At 38.9% G+C, this 24,101-nt stretch overlaps 2 non-coding genes across 2 annotated transcripts; one reads left to right on the top strand and one right to left on the bottom strand.

Moving 5' to 3' along the window:
* Nucleotides 1-16,512: 16,512 nt before the first annotated feature.
* On the bottom strand, nucleotides 16,513-16,585 carry TRNAV-AAC (transfer RNA valine (anticodon AAC)). Its single transcript has one exon. It is a non-coding gene; the product is annotated as a tRNA-Val (tRNA).
* A 7,443-nt stretch (nucleotides 16,586-24,028) lies between these two features.
* On the top strand, nucleotides 24,029-24,101 carry TRNAI-UAU (transfer RNA isoleucine (anticodon UAU)). Its single transcript has one exon. It is a non-coding gene; the product is annotated as a tRNA-Ile (tRNA).

Genomic DNA, 24,101 nt, shown 5'->3' with positions numbered 1-24,101 from the left:
GGTGTATAAAAATATAATTCCATCCAGATGCTGCTGGTTTTTAAAGCCAACATCTTAACTACTTGTCCTTCATAATTCTCGGGTAATGACACTATCCCAGACCAAAGACAAGTTCAGTTAAATGGACTTTCAAATCAGTGAGGAACTGATACTAAAAGAAAATTGGGCCATGCTTGGCCCCATGGAGAATCGCTTCTAAGGAAACATTTAATTCTTAGACTAGCTATAGCTTTCTCACACCACACTAAAAGTCTGTCTGCCTCACCTCCCCAAGACAGCTGAAGAACTTCCTCCAACATTTAGCAGAGATATTAATAGGGTTGCTATGCGTCAAAAGGAACTGGATGGCAATGGGTATTGATGTACCCTATGAGTCAGAATCAACTCGAAGACAACGGGTTTAGGAGCCCTTTGGCATAGTGGTTAAGAGTTTGGCTGCTAACTAAAAGGGCTGCAGTTCGAATCCACCAGCCACTTCATGAAACCCTATGGAACAGAGTTCTACTCAGTCACATAGGTCGCTATGAATCGACTTGATGGCAACGGGTATTGATGTACTACCGAGTGCCAGTCGCTGCCAATACAATGGTGGCCAAACAGATGTGGTGCCTGACATATTGACATAATGATGTCTTAGTTTCCTAGTGCTGCTGAGACTGAAATATCACAAGTGGGTGGCTTAAAACACAGATTTTTTTTCCCCTCACAGTTCAGGGTGGTAGAAGGCCAAATTCAATGTGTGTCTCTAGGGGAAGGTCCTTTCTCATCTAGTTCAGCTTTTTGTTGTTGTTTTTAGGTGCTGTGGAGTTGGTTCTGACTCATAGCAGACCCTAATAAGAGAAGGAAACATTGCCTGGTCCTGCACCATCCTCAGTCATTATGCTTAAGGCCATTGTAGCAGCCACTGTGTCAATCCATCTTGTTGAAGGTCTTTCTCTTTTTTACTGACCCTCTAATTTACCAAGCATAATGTGCTTCTCCAAGATGGAAACAACCTAAGTGCCCAACAACAGATGAATGGATAAACTAGGGTACATACACAATGGAATACTACCCAACAATAAAGAAAAATGATGAATCTGGGACACATCTCACAACACGGATGAATATGCTGAGTGAAATATTTGAATCACAAAAGGATAAATGCTGTATGAGACCACTATTACAAAAACTGATGAAAAGGTTTACACACAGAAAGAAACAATTTTTGTTGGTTAAGAGAGAGGGGAGGGGTGGGGAAAGAAAAACACTAACTAGACAATAGATAAGTGGTAACTTTGGTGAAGGGTAAGACAGTATACAATGCTGGGGAAATCAGCAGAACTGGATCAAGGCAAAGTCACAGAAGCGTCAATAGACACATCCAAACTCCCTGAGGAACCAAATTACTGGGCTGAGGGCTGGGGATCACGGTCTTGGGGGACATCTAGGTCAATTGGCATAACATATTTTATAAAGAAAATATTTTACATCCTACTTTGGTGAGTCGTGTCTGGAGTCTTAAAAGTTTATGAGTGTCCATCTAAGATACTCCACTGGTTCCACCCCATCTAGAGCAAGGGAGAATGAAGAAAACCAAAGACACAAGGGGAAAGATTAGTCTGAAGTACTAATGGACCAACCACAAGTACCAATCCTCCACCAGACTGAGTGCAGCACAACTATATGGTGCCCAGCTTCCACCACCAACTGCTCTGACAGGAATCACAGTGGAGGGTCCAAGACACAACTGGAGAAAAATGTAGAACAAAATTCTAATTCACACAAAAAGCCCCAGAATTACTGGCCTGACAGAGACTGGAGAAACTTCAAGAGGATGGCCCCCCCCAGAGAGACTTTTAAATCAGTACTGAAGTCTCACCTGAGGTTCATCTGTCAGCCAAAGATTAGACAGGTCCATAAAACAAACAATAAAACTCGCACCTTAACTGTGTATATGAGACTAAATGGGCATACCAGCGCAGGGGCAAGGAGGAGAAAGCAGGAGGGGACAAGAAAGCTGGACTAATGGAAACGAGGAACCTAAGGTCACGAAAGGGAGAGTTGGCAACCAATGTCACAGAACAGTGTGTGTATTAATTGTTTAATGGGAAACAAATTTGTCCTATAAACCTTCTTCTAAAAAAAGCACAATTAAAAAAAAAAAAAGAGTTATCCAGATTTACTGTCTCTAGTTTCTCTCCTGATGTTTTTAAGTCCACTACATTCTGTTTTTTTGACACCACAAGTTCATGGAAACTTCTTCTCAAGATTACCAATGACCTCTTATCACTTTTCCAAAACCTTACCTTTGATTTCTTTTATGGATTTAATTGTGTCCCCCCAAAGTATGTGTTAGAGTCCAACTCCTATACCTGTGAATTTAATCCCATACAGGAATTGGATTTTCTTTATGTTAATGAGGCCATAACATTATAGGGTATTATAGGGAATCACTTCTGAGATTCAAATACACACACACACACACACACATTAGGTACTGAGACAAGGGAAGACAAACTGGGGCAGAAAGAAGCACATGTGAGGATCACCAAGGAACCCAGGAACTCTGGGGCTAAAGAGACTGAGACAAGGATCTTCCCCCAGTTCTGACAGAGAGAGAGATTTCCACTGCCTGTGCCCTGATTTTGGACTTTCAGCCCCCTAAACTCTGAGAAAATAAATTTCCATTCCTTAAAGAAAACCACTTGTAGTATTTTGGTTACAGCAGCACTAAGAAACTAAGACAATTTTTCAGGGTCAATAAACACACTTACTGTCTTACAGCATTTTTTTTTTTTTTTTTACTTCAAAGGCACTGCTGTTCTGTCTTTCTACCTCACTGGTATGTCCTTCTCAATGTCTTTTGCTTGCAACGCTGGTGGAGTAGTGGTTAAGAGGTATAGCTGCCAACCAAAATGTCGGCATGTTCGAATCCTCCAGGTGCTCATTGGAAACCCTATGGGGTAGTTCTATTCTGCCCTATAGCGTCATGGAATCCACTTGAGGGCAACTGCCTGCCCAGCTGGCACTACAGAAGAATGTCTCAAGGATTGGTCCTTGAACCTTTTGTATACATACACTCACTCCGTGGTAATCTCATCCATTCTCATGGTTTAAATCATCTGTATGTCTACATCATCTCATAGTGACCCTATAGAACAGAGTAAAATTGCCCCATAGGATTTTCAATGCTGTAATCTTTACGGAAGCATACTGCCAAAACTTTCTCCCATGGAGTGGCTGGTGAGTTCGAGCTGGTGACCTTTCCTTTAGCAGCTGAGCACTCGAATCACTTGACGGAAACAGGTTTGATTTTTTTTGTTTATATTACCAAACCCGTTGCAGTTGAGTTGATTCTGAGTCATATGCCTACAACTCAAATTTTATCTGCAGTCTAGACAACTCCATTAAACTGCAGACTTGTATATACAGCTGATTCCTTGGCATTACCACTTGGATGTTTTGTAAGGAGGCATCTAAAAGATAGCATGTTTAAATTTGAACTCTAAATTCCAGTTTTCACCATTTCAGTTAACGGCAATTCAGTTTTTCCACTTTTTCAGGCAAAAAACCTTGACGTCATCATTGATTTCACTCTTTCCTGCACACCTCACATCCAACTTGTCAGTAATTTCTCTTGTCTCTGTCTTGAAAATATACCCAGACTCTGATGACTTCTCACTACCTTGACAGACACCATCTTGTCTGTCATAGGAGAAAAAAAGACCACAAACTCAAACTGAATCGACAGAGATTTTTCGTAAGCAAAGACAAAGATGTTCATTGCAATGAGGGATTTGCACCAGACACAAGAGACTAGCAGAATCCACTGAATCACAATCAGAAGGTCTCTAATATCCTATAATAGAAGGAAATAAATTAAGAAAAAATTACATCATTGTTAAAGGTGGGAGACATAACACTTGGGAATACATGATTGGTTTAAGTAGTCTTTGTTGGCTAGATACCATTTAGTTACTATGGGAAAGTTTCCTTGGGAACAACCTGGCAACATAAGTTCTTAGCTTAGTGACTTGTAACGGATTCTCAGGTCAGTCATAATGAAGTTTCAATATGCTCCTTTGTGAGAGGATAACTTCTCTGTAGCATAGCCTCTTTGTTGGTTAAGATAAAGTGCCCTTCATGGAACATTCCACCCCTAGGCAGGGGAAACAATGAATTTCAGCTTGTCCTCTTATTTCTTTCTGGAATTTTTCATAATGATTTTAACAAACGATCACACAAAATGAATTCCAGCATTAATTATAACCCCTTACAAACTTTATATAAAAATAAATTCTAGCCCATGCACTCTGCTTCAGCCTCACTACTTCTGGCCAAGAACTTACATGATTTTTAAAGTCCCATAGTTATGTCGGAAACACTGGTGGCGTAGTGGTTAAGTGCTAAGGCTGCTAACCAAAGGGTCAGCAGTTCAAATCTGCCAGGCGCTCCTTGAAAACTCTATGGGGCAGTTCTACTCTGTCCTATAGGGTTCCTGTGAGTCAGAATAGACTCAATGGCATTGAGTTTAGTTTTGTTTTTATGTTATGTCCAGAGCTCTGTTCGCACAGTGGTTAAGAACTTGGCTGCTAATCAAAAAGTTGACAGTTCAAATCCACCAGCTGCTCTTTGGAAACACTACAGGGCAGTTCTACTCCTTCTTATAAGGGTCACTATGAGTTGGACATTAAGGATCTTGGGGTGGTTTTTTTGGATATCATGTCCAAGCCATAGTCATTTCTTATATGTAGCATGAGGCAAGGGACTTAATAGATCTCTTTGTTTCTATAATTTCCTCTATAAAAAATATTCTTGACAGAGCAGGCAGAAAGACATTTTAAAAACCTTAAGCTATGTAGAGTTACCTCACTACTTAAAATCCAGCATCTCCTCATTTTATCAGAGTAAAGGTGACCTTAGAAAATGGCCTGTGAAAGAGCACCTTAAAACTAAGGCTCCTGACATGACTTAGTGACTGACGCCTGCTTGAATCCAACTTCCCTTTATCCTATATTCATTTTTTCTTCTGCTTTCAGAATATGTGTACCCTCCACTCCTTCATTGAACAACTATGTAGTCATACTATGATTAAAAAAAAAAAGTTTTGTTCTCAGATGAAGGACTTGTAACTGATGTATGACAAAGTTGTAGTTTATGAATAAGCAAGTGATAGAATGTTCCAGGAATGGAATGACCATAATGTTCCCTGAAAAGATTTTTCTGTACACTTTGCCCCCAGAAAATCTATGATGATTAACTGACATTATGAAATGTTTACTTCGGACTCATACGTAACTCATGGATAACACCCAACCCTCATCTTTCTACCTTTTCAGTCTTTGGAGCACCTCCCAGTGCTACCCCAACCTGGGAGCACTATTCAGTGCTACCTCCAACCAGGAGTAAAACTCTATCACTTCTCTCATTACACAGTTCTTGTTATTTTTCCATTGTGACGTAGTTGGTGTCAGAGGTGGGATTCAGTGGTGTATTATCTTTCACGACCTTGAGACGTTAAGGATCCAGAATCTTCTCTCTGTTCCCTTACTTCTCAGAGTCAGTTTAAAGTAAAATATCCCTCATAAATGAGCTCCACTTTCTTGCGTCAATATTTTTGTCTTTTATTGCAATTTTAATTGGTTCTTGCATTTTGTGTTTGTTTCATTGGTTCTTTTCTTTTTCTTTTTTTAATTTTTCATTCTTGTTTTGAATCTTGTAAGTAAAAGTTTGTACCTGGATTTTTGTTTGAGCTCCCAAACTTCAGTTTTTGTTTTTTGGTTTTACTTTCTAGGGAGACACTGTCTCTAAACAGAACAAAGAATGGCTAGGTCAAATTTCGATTCCTATCCCTCTGCTTCATTACCAGTAGACACTCCTTCTCTGGCTCTGATAATAAAGCTGTCTGAACTCCCTTTCTTTCCAAGGAAACTAGGCAATAAATCTCTCTTTTAACTGCCTTTTAAAATCTGCCCTAATACATTAATTCAGAATTTCAGTAATCACTCTTGAAAAATGGGTTCATATTCGCATTTATCTTTTCTTTCGTCTGGGGAAATTTTTGTTTGATATTCAGCTTTAGTCAAAAGAATCTAAAGAAAATCCATCTGTCTACGACTTGCCACATTTATACTAGTTTTTGCACTGGCTCTACTGGAGGGAGAATTTATGTAGGTTTTTTTTTCCTGTTTTGTTTTATTCTTAAAAGCTTGCTTCTAGGGGGCTGTGTTTAAATTTCTGTCTTGTATTAAGTTGAAGGCCATGATTGGTGTTTTTTTCATAGGGTTGCCTATAATTTCAGCTCTTTTCTCTTTCAGGAAAAGCTAATTCTTATTCCTGTTTTATAATCTATGCTTTTCATAGTTACCCTAAGAAACTTTGATATAAATTGTTGTTGTTATTGTGTGCCATCGAGTCGATTCCAACTCATAGTGACCATATTGGACACAGCAGAACTGCCCCATAGGGTTTCCAAGGAGTGTTCGGGAATTCAAACTGGTGACCTTTTGGTTAACAGCCTGCTCTCTTAACCATTGAGCCATAAATTAGTGTATTTTAAAAATACAATGAAAAGAGATAAATTGTTTATTTTAATTAGTGTAACAAAACTTTGGAAAGGACAAATTATTCTAAATTACTTCTCTAAAAATCCTATAAAAAATGCAAAAGACAAGGTTATGAAAATACAATGATTTCCAACCTCAGTATGGTATTACTAAATAGGATTATAACATTTCTTCAGAGAATTTACTCAGATTGGTTAAATGATGAATAAGCAGTTATAGAAATTGAATGGTCCAAATATTCCCTAGAACTGATGAAAATGAATTCATTCTGACAAAATTTTTTATGTTTTGTAATGTTGCTATGTTGTCATTAGGTGCCGTCAAGTTGGTTCCAATTCAGGGCGACCCTGTAATATATCAATTTAAAAGAAATTTCCAACATGTCCTTGGGTAACTTAAAAAATAGGCTAGATTAAATATATGGACTGTGTTTTGTTAAAAGAATTTGGATGGATATAGAAAGGTGTAGAAGGTTAGAGGAAAGATGTAGAAAATTAGAAGGCAGTTAAGTAGCCATGATGAGAAAGAGAAAAGCATGAAAAAAGAATTTACATGGATATTGAAAGTTACAGAAAGTTCAAAGAAGGTCAAAAAGTTAGTATGTCACAGAGAAAGGATTTTTTATGTGTATTGACAGATTATGAAATGAGAAATATAAAATAAACACTAAAAATTTCAAAGGTTTGCTAAAGATGGAATTTGTTTGATGTAGTCAAAGTTCCCATGTTGCTGCAGCTAAGGTTCAATGAGTTAATATATGGGAATTTTTAAAAACTTTAATATCAAATAACATAGAAAACAAAGAATTGAGTTTCTTGTTATTAAAATAACAAAGTTTTCCTTGTTTACTGGGTTGAAGAGTTGATTTTATTCTTGGGCAACCTGCCTTCACAGTAAGAATTTTAGCACAATAAATTCCTGAATATGATAAACTCCTGACATTTCTGAAATCTCATAGAAAGCCACAAAAGATTAGTTTCTATCTCCTAAAGAGAAAAATGCTAAAAATCTTTATTTAATATGTTGTGAATTACAGGAAACATATTGTCAAATTGAGATTACCAAATTTTCTCTGAGTTAAAATTTATGTCATAATTTTAGTATTTCAAGTGGTGACTTAGTTACAATTATTGCTTCCTTTAAATCTAACATCATCAAAGTCAACAGTTTTAACCCTTTCAGGGCCATACTACTTTGTCCTTTAAATTTTTTGTTTGTTTGTTTCTGATACTATGTGTTTTCTGTAACACAAGTCATGTAGAATCAAAAAGTCTTTCTGATTATGAATTTTGATACATAATTTGTGGGCATCCTATGTCCTCCAAAATGTAAAACTTTTCAAAAAAGTGGCAAAATCCATTTGGTTACACTGGTTTTCCAAAAATGACACACAGACACACTAAATCCAAAGCTACTAGGGCTTTCTAACTATCATGCAGGAAGCCATAAGTATGTTTATCAGGTTTATCTATCTGTACAAAGCCAAAAGAGACAGAATTTTGACACAATCACACTTCCTGGATGCACTGTCCCATACCAAAGCCTCCTACCTTAGTGAATATTCCCTGAAGAACTTTTATTTGTCAGCATTACACATGCGCCCGCTAAACCAAAACCAAACCTGTTGCTGACCGGTGAATTAGATTCTGATTCTGACTCAAAGCGACCCTATAGGATAGAATAAAACTACCTCATAGGGTTTTCCTGGGAGCACTTGGTGAATTTGAACTGCTGATCTTTATGGTTAGTAGCCATAACTCTTTACCACTATGCCACCAGCATTTTCAGGTATCCACTGGAGAGCAACAAATATTTTTAGTGGGAAAAGTATCCTCCTGACACACCTGAGATCCCAAAAATGTTTGTGGACACCTCTGCCCCACATGTCATGAAAGGGTTGTAACTGAAAACCTCACATTGTTTATCCATGAAATTTTCGTTGCTATTCAGATGTTTAAAAAAACTTAATAAACTTGGTGTATACTAACTATTTAATACTATGCTGTATCTAAAGCTCTTTGAAATTAAGGTTAATCATTATGATTAAACATATTGACTTTGTTTAGAGTTACAATAGTTGTATAATTATTCCCATCAAGTCTTTCACTTTTCAGAGCTATTATGATAATATAACTTATATTATTATTATAAGTTAACCATAGCCATTTTTAAGTTTGTATTTGCAAATAAATTTTTCCTTTGCTAATTCATTGAAAATTCTTGACCAAAATCTTTCAACAAAATTGGACAACATTGGGCCCACGAAAAAACTATACTTATTTCTCCTCACCAAAACATGTGCAGATAACCTAAAAAAAATTAAAACTTGGTTCCATTTATCTCAACTTAAGAAAGCCAAAAACATCTCTTTGGACAAACCAGCTTTCTGGGGACTTAAAGATTATATCCAAAGGCTCCAGTGGCCAGAAGCGGACCACATCTGAAGTAGACAACTCATCCCAAGATCGCAGAATGAGACCTCATACCTGTCGCTGAATTATATGGACTTTGTTTAGTGTTTGTCTGTGCCATTGCCAATACTTCTTATTAAGCCCGGGTAAATACTACACAAGAGATAAAAGAAGATATCAGAAACATTCGCCAAAAAGCTGCTTAACTCCATCCAATGCTTCCTATGACTGATGCTCCTTTTCTTAAAATTTTTCTTGGTTGTCTAATAATATTGGCTGTTATTTCCATTCTTTATTACAGGTTACTTAATTATCTTAAATTATTAGATTAATTATATGTATTGCTTCTTTAACATTTGTAATTAAACTATGCTTTTTCTGGCAATGCATTTAAAAAAAAAAAAAAAACCTAAGGAAAAAAAAATTGTAGGGAACTGTGGTCCCAAACCTTGAGTAAGTCTTTTGGAAATGTCGAGTTGATCCTCCAAATGCAGCCTTGCTCTGCATGTGCTACAAACAGAAGATCACAGAAGCAGAAAGTCTGAGCAATGGCTTGGTGAAGGAGGTTGGCTGTCTGTCATATAATAAGTACAGAAGGAAAACATCCACAGAGTATGTCCAGGCAAAAGAAAAGTCACTTAAAGAAATGGTGTCAAGGAATCTCTACAGAGATTCACGATCAGAAGGGGTATATGTGAAGGCCACCTTAAAACCAGGGAGCCTAGTATGACTAAGTGACTGATGAATGTTTCTTCTGCTTTCATGATATGTCCACCCCACCTTAAGTGAACAATTATATGGTCCTACTGTGATAAAAATGTTTTTTTTTTCCTCAGAAAGAACACTTGTAACTGATGTACGACAAAGTTGTGGTTACGCATAAGCTAGTGATAAGAAATTTTCAGGAAGGGAATGATGAGAATATTCCTCAAAATGATGTTTATGTATGAAATTTCCCTCCAGAAAATCTGTGACGATTAACTGACATTATGAAAGACTTACTTGTGACCCATAGATATCTCCTGTGTAACACCCAAAACTCAGGTGTAAAAATCTTTCTCCCCTTTCGGAAACTGGAGCACTTTCCAATGCTCTCCCAATCTGGGTTGCTGGTTTCCATTTTACAAGAAGACTTTATCATTTCTCTCCTTACAGAATTCTTGTTATTTTTACACTTTGACAGGCCTAACAAGTCTCCACTTGATTTGTCTGCTTTACTACTTTCTCCACCTCGCTCACTCTGCTGTAGTTCCAATTGGCTTTTTGATCTTCCTTACAAACAGCAGGGTCTCAGGACCTTTTTTTTTTTAAGCTTCAAGTGAACATTTACCATTCCAATCAGTCTGTCACATGTAGGTTTACATACATCTTACTCCCTTCTCCCACTTGCTCTCCCCCTATTGAGTCAGCCCTTACAGTCTCTCGTTTCGTGCCAATTTTGCCATCTTCCCTCTCTCTCTATCTTCCCATCCCCTCTCCAGTCAAGAGTTGCCAACACATTCTCCCGTGTCCACCTGATTTAATTAGCTCACTCTTCATCAGCATCTCTCTCCCCCGCACTGACCAGTCCTTTTCATGCCTGATGATTTGTCTTCGGGGATGGTTCCTGTCCTGTGCCATCAGAAGTTCTGGGGAGCATTGTCTCTGGGATTCCTCTAGTCGCAATCATACCATTAGGTGTGGTCTTTTAATGAGAATTTGGGGTCTGTATCCCATTGGTCTCCTGCTCCCTCAGGAGTTGTCTGTTGTGCTCCCTGACAGGGCAGACATCGATTGTGGCCAGGCACCAACTAGTTCTTCTGGTCTCAGGATAATGTAGGTCTCTGGTTCATGTGGCCCTTTCTGTCTCTTGGGTTCTTAGTTGTTGTGTGACCTTGGTGTTCTTCCTTTGCCTTTGCTCCAGGTGGGTTGAGACCAATTAATGTATTTTAGATGGCCGCTTGTTGGCATTTAGGACCCCAGGCGCCACAATTCAAAGTGGGATGCGGAATGTTTTCATAATAGAATTGTTTTGCCCATTGACTTAGAAGTCCCCTCAAACCAAGTTCCCCAGACCCCAGCCCCTGCTTCGCTGACCTTTGAAGCTTTCATTTTATCCCGGAAACCTCTTTACTTTTAATCCAGTCCAATTAGGCTGACCTTCCTTGTATTGAGTGTTGTCTTTCCCTTCACCCAAAGCAGTTCTTATCTACAGATTGATCAATAAAAAGCCTTCTCCCTCCCTCCCTCCCCCCTTTGTAACCACATAAGTCTGTGTTCTTCTCCGTTTTTTCTATTTCTCAAGATCTTATAATAGTGGTCTTCTACAATATTTGTCCTCTTGCAACTGACTCATTTCGCTCAGCATAATGCCTTCCAGATTCCTCCATGTTATGAAATGTTTCAGAGATTCGTCACTGTTCTGTATCGATGCGCGTAGTATTCCATTGTGTGAATATACCACAATTTATTTACCCATTCATCCTTTGACGGACATCTTGGTTGCTTCCAGCTTTTTGCTATTGTAAACAGAGCTGCAATAAACATGGGTGTGCATATATCTGTTTGTGTGAAGGCTCTTGTATCTTTAGGGAATATTCCAAGGAGTGGGATTTCTGGGTTGTATGGTAGTTCTATTTCTAACTGTTTAAGATAACGCCAGATGGATTTCCAAAGTGGTTGTACCATTTTACAATCCCACCAGCAGTGTATGAGAGTTCCAATCTCTCCGCAGCCTCTCCAACATTTATTATTTTGTGTTTTTTGAATTAATGCCAGTCTAGTTGGTGTGAGATGGAATCTCATCGTAGTTTTAATTTGCATTTCTCTAATGGCTAATGATTGAGAGCATTTTCTCATATATCTGTTGGCTGCCTGAATATCTTCCTTAGTGAAATGTGTCTTCATATCCTTTGCCCACTTCTTGATTGGGTTGTTTGTCTTTTTGTGGTTGAGCTTTGACAGAATCATGTAGATTTTAGAGATCAGGCGCTGGTCTGAGATGTCATAGCTGAATATTCTTTCCCAGTCTGTAGGTGGTCTTTTCACTCTTTTGGTGAAGTCTTTAGATGAGCATAGGTGTTTGATTTTTAGGAGCTCCCAGTTATCTGGTTTCTCTTCATCATTTTTGGTAATGTTTTGTATTCTGTTTATGCCCTGTATTAGGGCTCCTAGGGTAGATCCTATTTTTTCTTCCATGATTTTTATCGTTTTAGTCTTTATGTTTAGGTCTTTGATCCACTTGGAGTTAGTTTTTGTGCATGGTGTGAGGTATGGGTCCTGTTTCATTCTTTTGCAAATGGATATCCAGGTATGCCAGCACCATTTGTTAAAAAGACTATTATTTCCCCAATTGACTGACACTGGTCCTTTATCAAATATCAGCTGCTCATACGTGGATGGATTTATATCTGGATTCTCAATTCTGTTCCATTGGTCTATGTGCCTGTTGTTGTACCAGTACCAGGCTGTTTTGACTACTGTAGCTATATAATAGGTTCTGAAATCAGGTAGGGTGAGGCCTCCCACTTTCTTCTTCTTTTTCAGTAATGTTTTGCTTATCCGGGGGTTCTTTCCTTTCCATATGAAATTAGTAATTTGTTTCTCTATCCCCTTAAAGTATGACATTGGTATTTGGATTGGAAGTGCGTTATATGTATAAATGGCTTTTGGTAGAATAGACATTTTTACTATGTTAAGTCTTCCTATCCATGAGCAGGGTATGTTTTTCCACTTAAGTATGTCCTTTTGAATTTCTTGTAGCAGAGTTTTATAGTTTTCTTTGTATAGGTCTTTTACATCCTTGGTAAGATTTATTCCTAAGTATTTTATCTTCTTGGGGGCTACTGTGAATGGTACTGATTTGGTTATTTCCTCTTCGGTGTTCTTTTTGTTGATGTAGAGGAATCCAAGTGATTTTTGTATGTTTATTTTATAACCTGAGACTCTTCCAAACTCTTCTATTAGTTTCAGTAGTTTTCTGGAGGATTCCTTAGGGTTTTCCATGTATACGATCATGTCATCTGCAAATAGTGATAGCTTTACTTCCTCCTTGCCAATCCGGATACCCTTTATTTCTTTGTCTAGCCTAATTGCCCTGGCTAGGACTTCAAGTACGATGTTGAATAAGAGCGGTGATAAAGGGCATCCTTATCTGGTTCCCGTTCTCAAGGGAAATGCTTTCAGGTTCTCTCCATTTAGAGTGATATTGGCCATTGGCTTTGCATATATGCCCTTTATTATGTTGAGGAATTTTCCTTCAATTCCTATTTTGGTTAGAGTTTTTATCATAAATGGGTGTTGAACTTTGTCAAATGCCTTTTCTGCATCTATTGATAAGATCATGTGGTTTTTATCTTTTGTTTTATTTAGGTGATGGATTACATTAGTGGTTTTTCTGATATTAAACCAGCGTTGCATACCTGGTATAAATCCCACTTGATCAGGGTGAATTATTTTTTTGATGTGTTGTTGGATTCTATCGGCTAGAATTTTGTTGAGGATTTTTGCATCTATGTTCATGAGGGATATAGGTGTATAATTTTCTTTTTTTGTAATGTCTTTACCTGGTTTTGGTATCAAGGAGATGGTAGCTTCATAGAATGAGTTGGGTAGTATTCCGTCTTTTTCTATACTTTGAAATACCTTCAATAGTAATGGTGTTAAGTCTTCTCTGAAGGTTTGGTAGAACTCTGCAGTGAAGCCGTCTGGGCCAGGACTTTTTTTTGTTGGAAGTTTTTTGATTACCATTTCAATCTCTTCTTTTGTTATGGGTCTATTTAGTTGTTCTACTTCTGAATGTGTTAGTTTAGGTAGGTAGTATTGTTCCAGGAGAGTTCTGTATAAGTCAATGAGGTCAAGTTGGTTGATTGTTGTAAGTAGGTCTTCCGTGTCTCTATTGAGCTTCTTACTGGATGTCCTGTCCTTCTCCGAAAGTGGTGTGTTGAAGTCTCCTACTATATATGTGGAGGTGTCTACCTCACTTTTCAGTTCTGTTAAAATTTGATTTATGTATCTTGCAGCCCTGTCATTGGGTGCATAAATATTTAATATGGTTATGTCTTCCTGATCAATTGTCCCTTTTATCATTATATAGTGTCCTTCTTTATCCTTTGTGGCGGATTTAAGTCTAAAGTCTATTTTGTCAGAAATTAATATTGCTACTCCTCTTCTTTTTTGCTTATTGTTTGCTTGATACATTTTTTCCATCCTTTGAGTTTTAGTTTGTTTGTGTCTCTAAGTCTAAGGTGTGTCTCTAAGTCTAAGGTGTGTCTCTTGTAGGCAGCATATAGATGGATCGTGTTTCTTTATCCATTCCGTGACTCTCTGTCTCTTTATTGGTGCATTTAGTCCATTTACATTCAGCGTAATTATAGATAAGTAAGTTTTTAGTGCTGTCATTTTGATGCCTTTTCGTGTGTGTTCTTGGTCATTTCATTTTTCCACATACTTTTTTGTGCTGAGACGTTTTTCTTAGTAGCTTGTGAGATCCTCATTTTCATAATGTTTAACTTTGTGTTTATTGAGTCGTTACGTTTTTCTTGGCTTTTTTCTTGAGTTATGGAATTAATATTCCTTTTTGTGGTTACCTTTTTATTTACCCCTATTTTTCTAAGTAAAAACCTAACTTGTATCCTTCTATATCGCCTTGTATCACTCTCCATCTGGCAGTTCAATGCCTCCTATATTTAGTCCCTCTTTTTGATTATTATGATCGTTTATCTATTGATTTCCATGATTTCCTGTTGTGTGTATTATTTTGTTTATTTATTTATTTTTTAGGATTAGTCTTAATTTGTTTGTTTTTGTGCTTTCCCTATTTGAGTTGTGTTGATATCAGGACGTTCTGTTTTGTGACCTTGCATTGTGCTGGTACCTGATATTATTGGTCATCCGGCCAAACAATCTCCTTTAGCATTTCTTGCAGTCTTGGTTTAGTTTTTGCAAATTCTCTAAACTTGTGTTTATCTGTAAATATCTTAATTTCTCCTTCATATTTCAGAGAGAGTTTTGCTGGATATATGATCCTTGGTTGGCAGTTTTTCTCCTTCAGTGCTCTGTATACGTCGTCCCATTCCCTTCTTGCCTGCATGGTTTCTGCTGAGTAGTCTGAACTTATTCTTATTGATTCTCCCTTGAAGGAAACCTTTCTTTTCTCCCTGGCTGCTTTTAAAATTTTCTGTTTGTCTTTGGTTTTGGCAAGTTTGATGATAATATGTCTTGGTGTTTTTCTTTTTGGATCAATCTTAAATGGGGTTCAATGAGCATCTTGGATAGATATCCTTTCCTCTTTCATGATGTCAGGGAAGTTTTCTGTCAGGAGTTCTTCAACTATTTTCTCTGTGTTTTCTGTCCCCCCTCCCTGTTCTGGGACTCCAATCATCTGCAGGTTATCCTTCTTGATAGAGTCCCACATAACTCTTAGGGTTTCTTCATTTTTTTTAATTCTTTTATCTGATTTTTTTTCAGCTATGTTGGTGTTGTTTCCCTGGTCCTCCAGAAGTCCCAGTCTACATTCTAATTGCTCGAGTCTGCTCCTCTGACTTTCTATTGCGTTGTCAAATTCTGTAATTTTATTGTTAATCTTTTGGATTTCTACATGCTGTCTCTCTATGGATTCTTGCAACTTGTTAATTTTTCCACTATGTTCTTGAATAATCTTTTTGAGTTCTTCAACAATTTTATCAGTGTGTTCCTTGGCTTTTTCTGCATTTATCCTAATTTCATTTGTGATATCTTTAAGCATTCTGTAAATTAGTTTTTTATATTCTGTATCTGATAATTCCAGGATTGTATCTTCATTTGGGAAAGATTTTGATTCTTTTGTTTGGGGGGTTGGAGAAGCTGTCATGGTCTGTTTCTTTATGTGGTTTGATATGGACTGCTGTCTCTGAGCCATCACTGGGAAACTAGATTTTCCAGGTAGTCGGCTGGTACGTTGGCTCCTGGTTCTGAAAACAGTCGCTGTCTGCCCGTATTTGTTCGTTTTCCTTCTCTAAGTCTGTGCTTGTTGTTCAGAGTTCCTAGATTGTTATGTATGTGATCGATTCCCTTGTTTTTCCGAGTCTTTGTTGCAAGAGGGATCCGCCGCGGTAGCGTCCACCTAGTCCGCCATCTTGGCCCCGCCTCCCTCAGGACCTTTTGAATTCTGTGCCTGAACCGATGGAGACCTGGCCTTTCTCACGGATAGCCACTGCAGACTGTGCAGAGTCTTTTCTAACCCAATAGAAACACAGAACCCGTCAAGAAGCTGGAAACACTGGCAGCCTGGTGGTTAAGAGGTATGGCTGCCAACCAAAAAAATCTGCAGTTCGAAGCCACCAGGCGCTCCTTGGAAACCCTGTGGGGCAGTTAGTTCTACTCTGTCCTGTAGAGTCTTTTGAAAGCAGTGGGTTTGTTTTTTTCTTGGGCAAGCATCTGGGAGCGGGCCATGAGGCAAGTCAGCTACATCATTATTTTGATTTAAAGTCTGGCGCTGCAAAGGTGAAGTTTAGGCGCTTGGCTGACACGTAAGGGTGTTTAGATGAAGAATTTCTGGAAGTTAATTCAGAATTCACCAAATAAAAAGGAGTATTTGTTTCCTCCCGGTTTCGAACCGGGGACCTTTCACGTGTTAGGTGAGTGTGATAACCACTACACTACGGAAACTCACTTGTCCAAGTTACTTCCCGTTTGCTAATTGGTTAGTGGGTAATATGTGCTTTCTTTCAGGATATTTTCAGGTTGAGAAACATTTTTTCCCCTTGTACTTTCCCATTCTTATAATCAACAGTATCAAAACTCGAGAAATCATAGTCAAGGAAATGCTACTCCCAGGGTCCCAATTCCTTTACAAGCACCAGGAAAATCACGGGCAAGTTTCAAGAAATTTATTGATAAATTCTGATCTCATTTCTCTGCTGGTGCAAAACGCAATGATCTTCATCTTCGGATGACTGAACGTGAACCCTTAAGAAACAGGACGGAAGGGCTAGTTTCAGTAGGCCCTCGGCAATTTGTGACTCGGCACTAGCGTGAGAGACTGAGGAGCAGAGGGTGTGGGTCTCAGGCTGTGCCCAGTTTCCTGCTAACCGAGGGTCGCGAGGGTTGTGGGGATTGATGGAAGTGTAATCTGTGGCGAGTGAGTCTATTAGACGTCAAACGAAGTTCTATTCTGTATCACTCATATTTTCTCCTCCGGGACGTGTGAATTCTGTGTCCAAAACCCTTTAGTCTGTTGTATAGCAGGAAGATGACCATAGTGATGTACCTGACTCATTTCTTATTCATTCATCTCAACTGTCTTAAATCACTGTCCTTCCCTTGGAGACTGGAAGCAATCTGCCTTCTATTGTTGCTGTTAGGTGCAGCCCTGTCGTTTCTGACACATAGAGACCCTATAGGACAGAGTAGAACTGCTCCATAGAGTTTCCAAGGAGCGCCTGGTGGATTTGAACTCCTGACCTTTTTGATTAGCAGCCCCGGCTTACCCGCTATACCACCAGGGCTCTAAAACTAAACTTTTTGAAGGTTGAGTCTGGATGAAGGTGTTCTGCAGCGAAAATGTGCTTGTCTCCAAAGTATTAGAAACTTGTGACAAGAGAGATTTCTCAGTCTCTGAGAAAGGTCATATTATGCCTCCTTCTGTGGCAGCTAAAACACGACTGATGAAAATATTGGGGGTAAAGAAGGCGAAAAGCATGTCTGTTATTAGCACAATCTCAAGCTTGACACTATTTTGACATCAGACCGGCAGGTTAGACAGCGATTCCATTCAACACCTATGTTTGTTCATTAACCTTTCTCAAAAATTTGCCTTAATACTTATTTTGAAGAAATTGTTGAGCAGCCCAATCTCATGCTGGTGAATAGAAGTACCAGATGTCCTTAGGGAAATGACATGCTAGAAGGAGGAAAGGGGCACCTAAAGGGGATCAATTTGACAAATTTTCCCATACTTTTTTTTTTTTTTAATTTACTTACAGTAAAATTGGTGAGTAGAACGACCGATAAAAATCACAGGGTTTTCTCAGAGGAGCACAGAAAAGGGGCATCACCCCCAGTCCTACTCATCACGAAATTGGTGACTAAACAATACTTGAGTTAATTTTAAAAAATTAATTTGGTTGAAGAGCAGTTGAACGGAGATGGGGATTCTGGTCTTGGGTGAACAGGATAGAGAGTAAGTGGAGTACAGAGAGCTTCAGGTGTAGGTTTGAATCAGAGCCCTCAGAGAAGAGAAGGTAAGTGGAATAACAGGTGCAAGAACAGGGAGGTCAGGGAGGGTCCTCCACAGCATGGAGGTTAGATTTTAATCTGAATGTGATGAGTAGGAAAGAAGTGACTGCTTTAAAGAGGAACATGACATGGCCCATTTGGATCCAAAGATGACTTTGGCTTTTGGGTAAATACTGGACAGCCTCAGAGCTCAATCCTTAGACTTCTCCTCTTCTCTATTTATTCTAATTTCATCTAAGCTAAGATCATCATCTCGTGTTTTAAGCTTATTATCTCAGCATTTTATATGAGAAGAAGCCAATTGCACAGTAATCCATGTATCTAACACCACATTCACCTAAAACCATTCTTAATATAGTAAATAACTTCCATATTTTAAAATTCTACCTAAAGAAATAGTCCTAAAAAAAAAAAAAAAAGAAAAAAGAAATAGTCCTAGCATGATTATATTCTCAGGGATTATATTTTTCTATTTTCATTACTTATGAGCATTTCAAGAATTGGATCAATGATAGAATTTCTAATTTCATTTCCATTATTTTTGAATATTCAGGTTCATGAGCATATAAATCATGACCTGGACATAATATTGTTTTATGACTTATGTATCCAGTAAAATCAAAAGGGGGACAAAAGAAATATACTTACTTCTCACATAGGCATCACAACCTTTCTTCCTATCAGGATGTCCTGTTGGTGCTACTTCAAAATGATACAAAATTCTCCACTCCCTGAACTGCTGCAAATCTGGCCCAAACTACCTGCATCTCTTGCTGAGTTACTGCAATAGCCTAACAAACTTCCTACTGCTAGTTGGCAGCTGCCTGCTAAGCCTGCCTCCGACTTGTTCTCTGTGTTGTGTGCTGGGTTGTGCCACCCAGATTTCCTCCTTTCAGGACCAAGGCAGTCATTTCCCCAGCTGCCAGGACTGTTGCTCCCTCATGGCACAAATCTGAGTCCCTCTCTAGGAATTGCCTTCAGCTGAAAGGAACTGCCTCTATCAAGGTCATGTCCCCTGTCTAAAGGATCTCACACTAGTGACTGGTCAATACATGCCTATAAAGGTCTAGCTCTCTTGCCTCAACTCTGAAGGGCCATCCCATTTTCAGAGCTCCTCAAGGGATCAGCTCAGGCCTCTGTTGCTGCCTGTCAACTTTTCCCCTTCTAATGCTGCTTCCCTCTCTCCCTCACAGGTGTTGTTCCCACAGCACTCCCTAATAAACTTCTGGTGTACAAATATCTAATCCATTTGAATACAGTTTGTGCCAGGAGTGGTCCAAGAAACCATGTAGTAAATGGGATTTTGAAGCTGGATTGCTCTGTATTCCTGTGGCAATTAATATAGTGAACCCATGTTATCCTCTACAAATGTCCAGACAGTCCTAATAGCCATGGACAATAAAAGGCTCAGGAAATAAAAGTCTCTTTAGATACTTTCGCAGAGGTATTTTACCTATTATATTTTGTCCTAAATTGTAGTCAACTTTAGCCTTCCCGGAACACAAAGAAGAGGTATCTCCCCAGGATTTAGGAGCAGGCTGGGCTGACCCACCTGGGACATTGCTTCCTGTTGGGAGAGGAATCCTCATGCCCTAAGCTGGGACCAGATCTAACAGATCCTTCCTAGGGGTATCTGAATCCTTCTCAAAGGCTTCTTGGGGTAGGATGAGGGAGCCCTCTCTGGTGAAAGTTTCTCTGGGATGAAATCCATGAGCTCCAGAACACTGTATTTTGCAATGGAGGAGGAAAGTTCGTTTTTGCTGGAGGTAGAGTTTTTGTGTTTCTTTTCTTCTTCTCTTTGAAGGAGTGTGGAAAGGGGAAATAGGAAACAGAAAGAGAGGCTTGAAAACATAGTGTCATTTAGTCATAGTTAAGACTGGGTAAATGAGAGTGTTCTTTTGATGTGTGATGAGGGACCCAACATACCTAGCAGTTTCTAAATGTAAAAGAACTTTTTACCGGTGACCGGTTAGTTTGGCTGGTTAAAAACCAAAAAACCAAACCACAGTGCCGTGGAGTCAATTCCAACTCATGGTACTAATAAAGACAAGGTCCCGGGTTTGATGACTGTGCCGTATCAGGAAAAGACATTGCTGTACTCCCGTCACATGCAGCTGAACTATTGAAAATAGCCTCTTTGACATAAAATATAGATCAAATGTTGAGTTTATTTTTTTAATGCTAGGTAGTGACACCTACCTTCTTTGCTCTCCCTCTAAAGGAGCAGGTGGGGAGAAGAAAAAAGCAGGTTTTTGGAACAAGTGACATAAACCCTTAAGATAGAAATTTTAGTGAAGAAATGATGCTAGGAGTGGGGATGGCCTTGGGCATGGGTTGTGGGTCTGATGGCCACTGACTCTCTGACATCTTGTTCTCCCTGTCCCTTTTTCAGGGTCCAGCGTACTGTATCCATGTGACTGTCAAGCACTTTCTCTACCTGATTATCTCCTTTACCTGACCTCTTTAGCTTTTGGGTAAACATTGTAAAGTCTCAGAGCTCAATCCTCAGGCCTCTTCTCTTCTCTATTTATTGTCATTCCCTGGCTAAGCTCATCATCTTATCGTTTACATTTTACATGGTCTTCATTCGAGTACCATCGTGTATCTCTAGCCTACTGATTATCTCCTCTTAGAAGTCTTACAGTAAGCATCTTAAACTTAACATACCCCAAAGTGGAATTCATATCTATACTCTGAAACTGTTCCAACCTTATTGATCTCTATCTCATTTAACTGCAACTTCATCCTTCCAGCTGTTTAGGACTAAGAATTGGGGATCTTCACTGACTCCATTTTTGCTCTATTCGGCATATCCGATTACTTAGAAAATCGTCCTTGCTTTGCCTTCAAAATATATCTGGAATATGGCCAGTTCTTAGATTCTTCCATTACTATTAGCTTGGCTTTAGCCATAATATTCGCTAATGTAGAATATTATTACCTATTGCCGTGGAGTGGATTCCAACTAATAGTAACTCTACAGAACAGAGTTGAACTGCCCCATTGGGTTTCCAAGTGGCTGGTGGATTCCAACTGCTGACCTCTTGGTTAGCAGCCAACGAGCTCTTAACCACTGCACCACCAGGGCTGCAGAATATTATCAATGTCTCTTATTATGTCTTGAGTTTTCTTCCATTTCCTTTAATAAGATGCTGTCTACAGAATATTTAAAACCCAACAATGACTCCTTATTTTTCTCTCTACTTAAAATGCATCAATGGATCCTTGTTGTACTCGGAAAAAAAAAAAAAAAAAAAGCCAAAATCCTTATAATAATCTGCAAGGCTCTACATAATGTCCCTGCTCCCCACTCAATTTCCTCTCTGGTCTTTTCTCCTACTGCTCTCCCCCTTGCTCACTCTGCTAAAGTTATTATTGACTTTCTTGTTGTGCTTTAGACACAGTAGACATACTTCTGCCTCAGGACCTTCACACCGACCATTCCCTTTGCTTTCAACACTCTATTCCAGATATGTACACTAACTCATCTTCTTCAAGTATCACGTTATTAGTGAATCTACTGTGAACTTCCAGAGTTTCACTACTCCTGAACCCCTTACCCTCATTTCTGATTTTTTCTTCGGTATATGATGATGATTCATATCATCATATCATCATATTTATGTACTTAATAAGCTATGTAATTTACATAATCATTTTGCATTCTGCCTTTCTTTATCACTGGAACGTAAGATCTATGAGGGAAAAGACTTTTTTGTGTGTTTTTAAAAATGCTTATTGTGTTTTAGGTGAAATTTTACATAGCAAATTCGATTCCCATTTTACAATTTTTTTATAAATTTTTCCATGACGTTGGTTACAGTTTTTGCAACATATCAGCATTCTCATTATTTCTATTCTGTTTGTTCTGTGTCCATTTATCTAGCTTCCCTACCCTTCTTTGCCTTCTCAACGTTTGGGTAAATGTTGACCAGTTGGTCTCGAATAGTTGATTGTTTAAAGGAGCACATTCCTCCCAGGTGATATTTGTTTTATAAGCCAATCTATTATTTGACTGAAAGGAAGCCTCTGGAGGTGATTTCAGTTCCAAGTTAAAAGGGTGTCTTAGGGGAATAGTCTCAGGGGTTCCTCTAGTCTCTATCAGTTCAGTAAAACTGGTCTTGGTTAGGAATGCCAGTTTTGTTCTACGTTAAGGGAAAATTCTTTTGTTTGTGTTTGTTTACCACTGTAGCATTTGCTAATAGAACCATGCCTGGCACAGAGTGTAGTTGTCGTTGTTAGGTGCAGTCTTATAGTGACTCCATGTACAACAGAATGAGACACTGCTCGGTCCTGCACAATCCTCACAATCATTGCTATGTTTGAGCTCATTGTTGCAGCCACTGTGTCAATCCATGTCATTGAGGGTCTTCCTCTTTTTTGCTGACTCTCTACCTAGCATGTGACCTTCTCCAGGGACTGGTCCCTCCTGATAACATGTCCAATGCATGTAAGACAAAGTCTCAGCATTTTCCCTTCTGAGGAGTATTCTGGCTAATTTTTTCAACTGGCAAATGATGAAAATGAGATCTAGAAAGATTATTGATTTTCCCTTTTCTGTAACAATGTAATAAATATTATATTGAAACAGATATGACTAGATGTCATGCCTCGGGTTCCTTCTACTGTACCAAGGTTATTTACCTTCAATAAGTGTGTTGGCAGAAGAGGAGAAGGGACATGGTCCTCGTGACCTAGGACTTCAAATTGGAGCCATAATTCCCAGTCCATGAGCATAAAGAAAGTGACCTAGCTGGAGCTGGACTCACAAGGATACATCAACTGGGTCCTGAGGTGTAAAAACAATAGGTAGGAAAACCTAGAAAACACGTTTTAGGGAAACTTTCTTATAAACAAATCTTAAACAGAGCACAATAGATCCACATATTTTCTATTCTTATCTTTGTCTATTAGTAAATAGTGATATTTACTAATAGTAATATTAGTAAATAGTAAGATTTGTTGAAACAAGAAGACCTTCCTGTCATTACTCAAATCTGAACCAGTGCTTATTAAGAAAGACAATTCAAAATGTAGAATCATACATATTCAGCAATTTTTAGCCAGTTTGAAAAGGTGAAACTTTTAATGATTTTACCCACTTGTAATGTTAATATACACTTGATTCTGTAACATTCCTTGAACTCAGGCAGACATAGCTCTGGCTTTTCCACTTTTGCCTCTTTGATCAGGAGGGACCAATCCTTTGGATGGCTTAAAAAACAGTATCTTTCTTTCTTGCTTTCTTGCTTGCTTTCTTGCTTTCTTTCATGCTTTCTCTCTCTCTTTCCTTCCTTCCTTCCTTCCTTCCTTCCTTCCTTCCTTCCTTCCTTCCTTCCTTCCTTCCTTCCTTCCTTCCTTCTCTTCCTTCCTTCCTTCCTTCCTTCCTTCCTCCCTCCCTCCCTCCCTCCCTCCCTCCCTCCCTCCCTCCCTTCCTTCCTTTCTTTCTTTCTCACAGTTCAGGATGCTAAAAAGCCAAATTCAATGTGTGTCTCTAGGGGGAAGTCCTTCCTCATCTAGCTCAGCTTTTTGATTTTGTTGTTTTTGGTGCCATGGATTGGTTCCGACTCACAGCAGACCCTACAAGAGAACAGAACACTGCCGAGTCCTGTGCCATTCTCACAATTGTTATGCTTGAGGCCATTGTACCAGTGCTGTGTCAGTCCATCTCATTGAAGGTCTTTCTGTTTTTCGCTGACCCTCTGATTTACCAAGCATAATGCCCTTTTCAAAGGACTGATCCCTCCTGATAACATGTCCAAAGTATGCGAGAGGAAGTCTTACCATCCTTGCTTTTAATGAGCATTCTGGCTGTACTTCTTCCAAGACAGATTTGTTAGTTCTTCTGGCAGTCCATGGAACTATACTTGTAGTGGTTCCATGGTGTAGTGGTTAGCACATCTGCTTTATACGCAGAAGAGCCTGGGTTCAATCCCCAGTGGAGCCA

This window comes from Loxodonta africana, chromosome 1 (assembly GCF_030014295.1).
Source record: "Loxodonta africana isolate mLoxAfr1 chromosome 1, mLoxAfr1.hap2, whole genome shotgun sequence".
Classification (NCBI taxonomy): Eukaryota; Metazoa; Chordata; class Mammalia; order Proboscidea; family Elephantidae; genus Loxodonta; species Loxodonta africana.
This window is presented reverse-complemented; position numbering and strand designations above follow the sequence as displayed.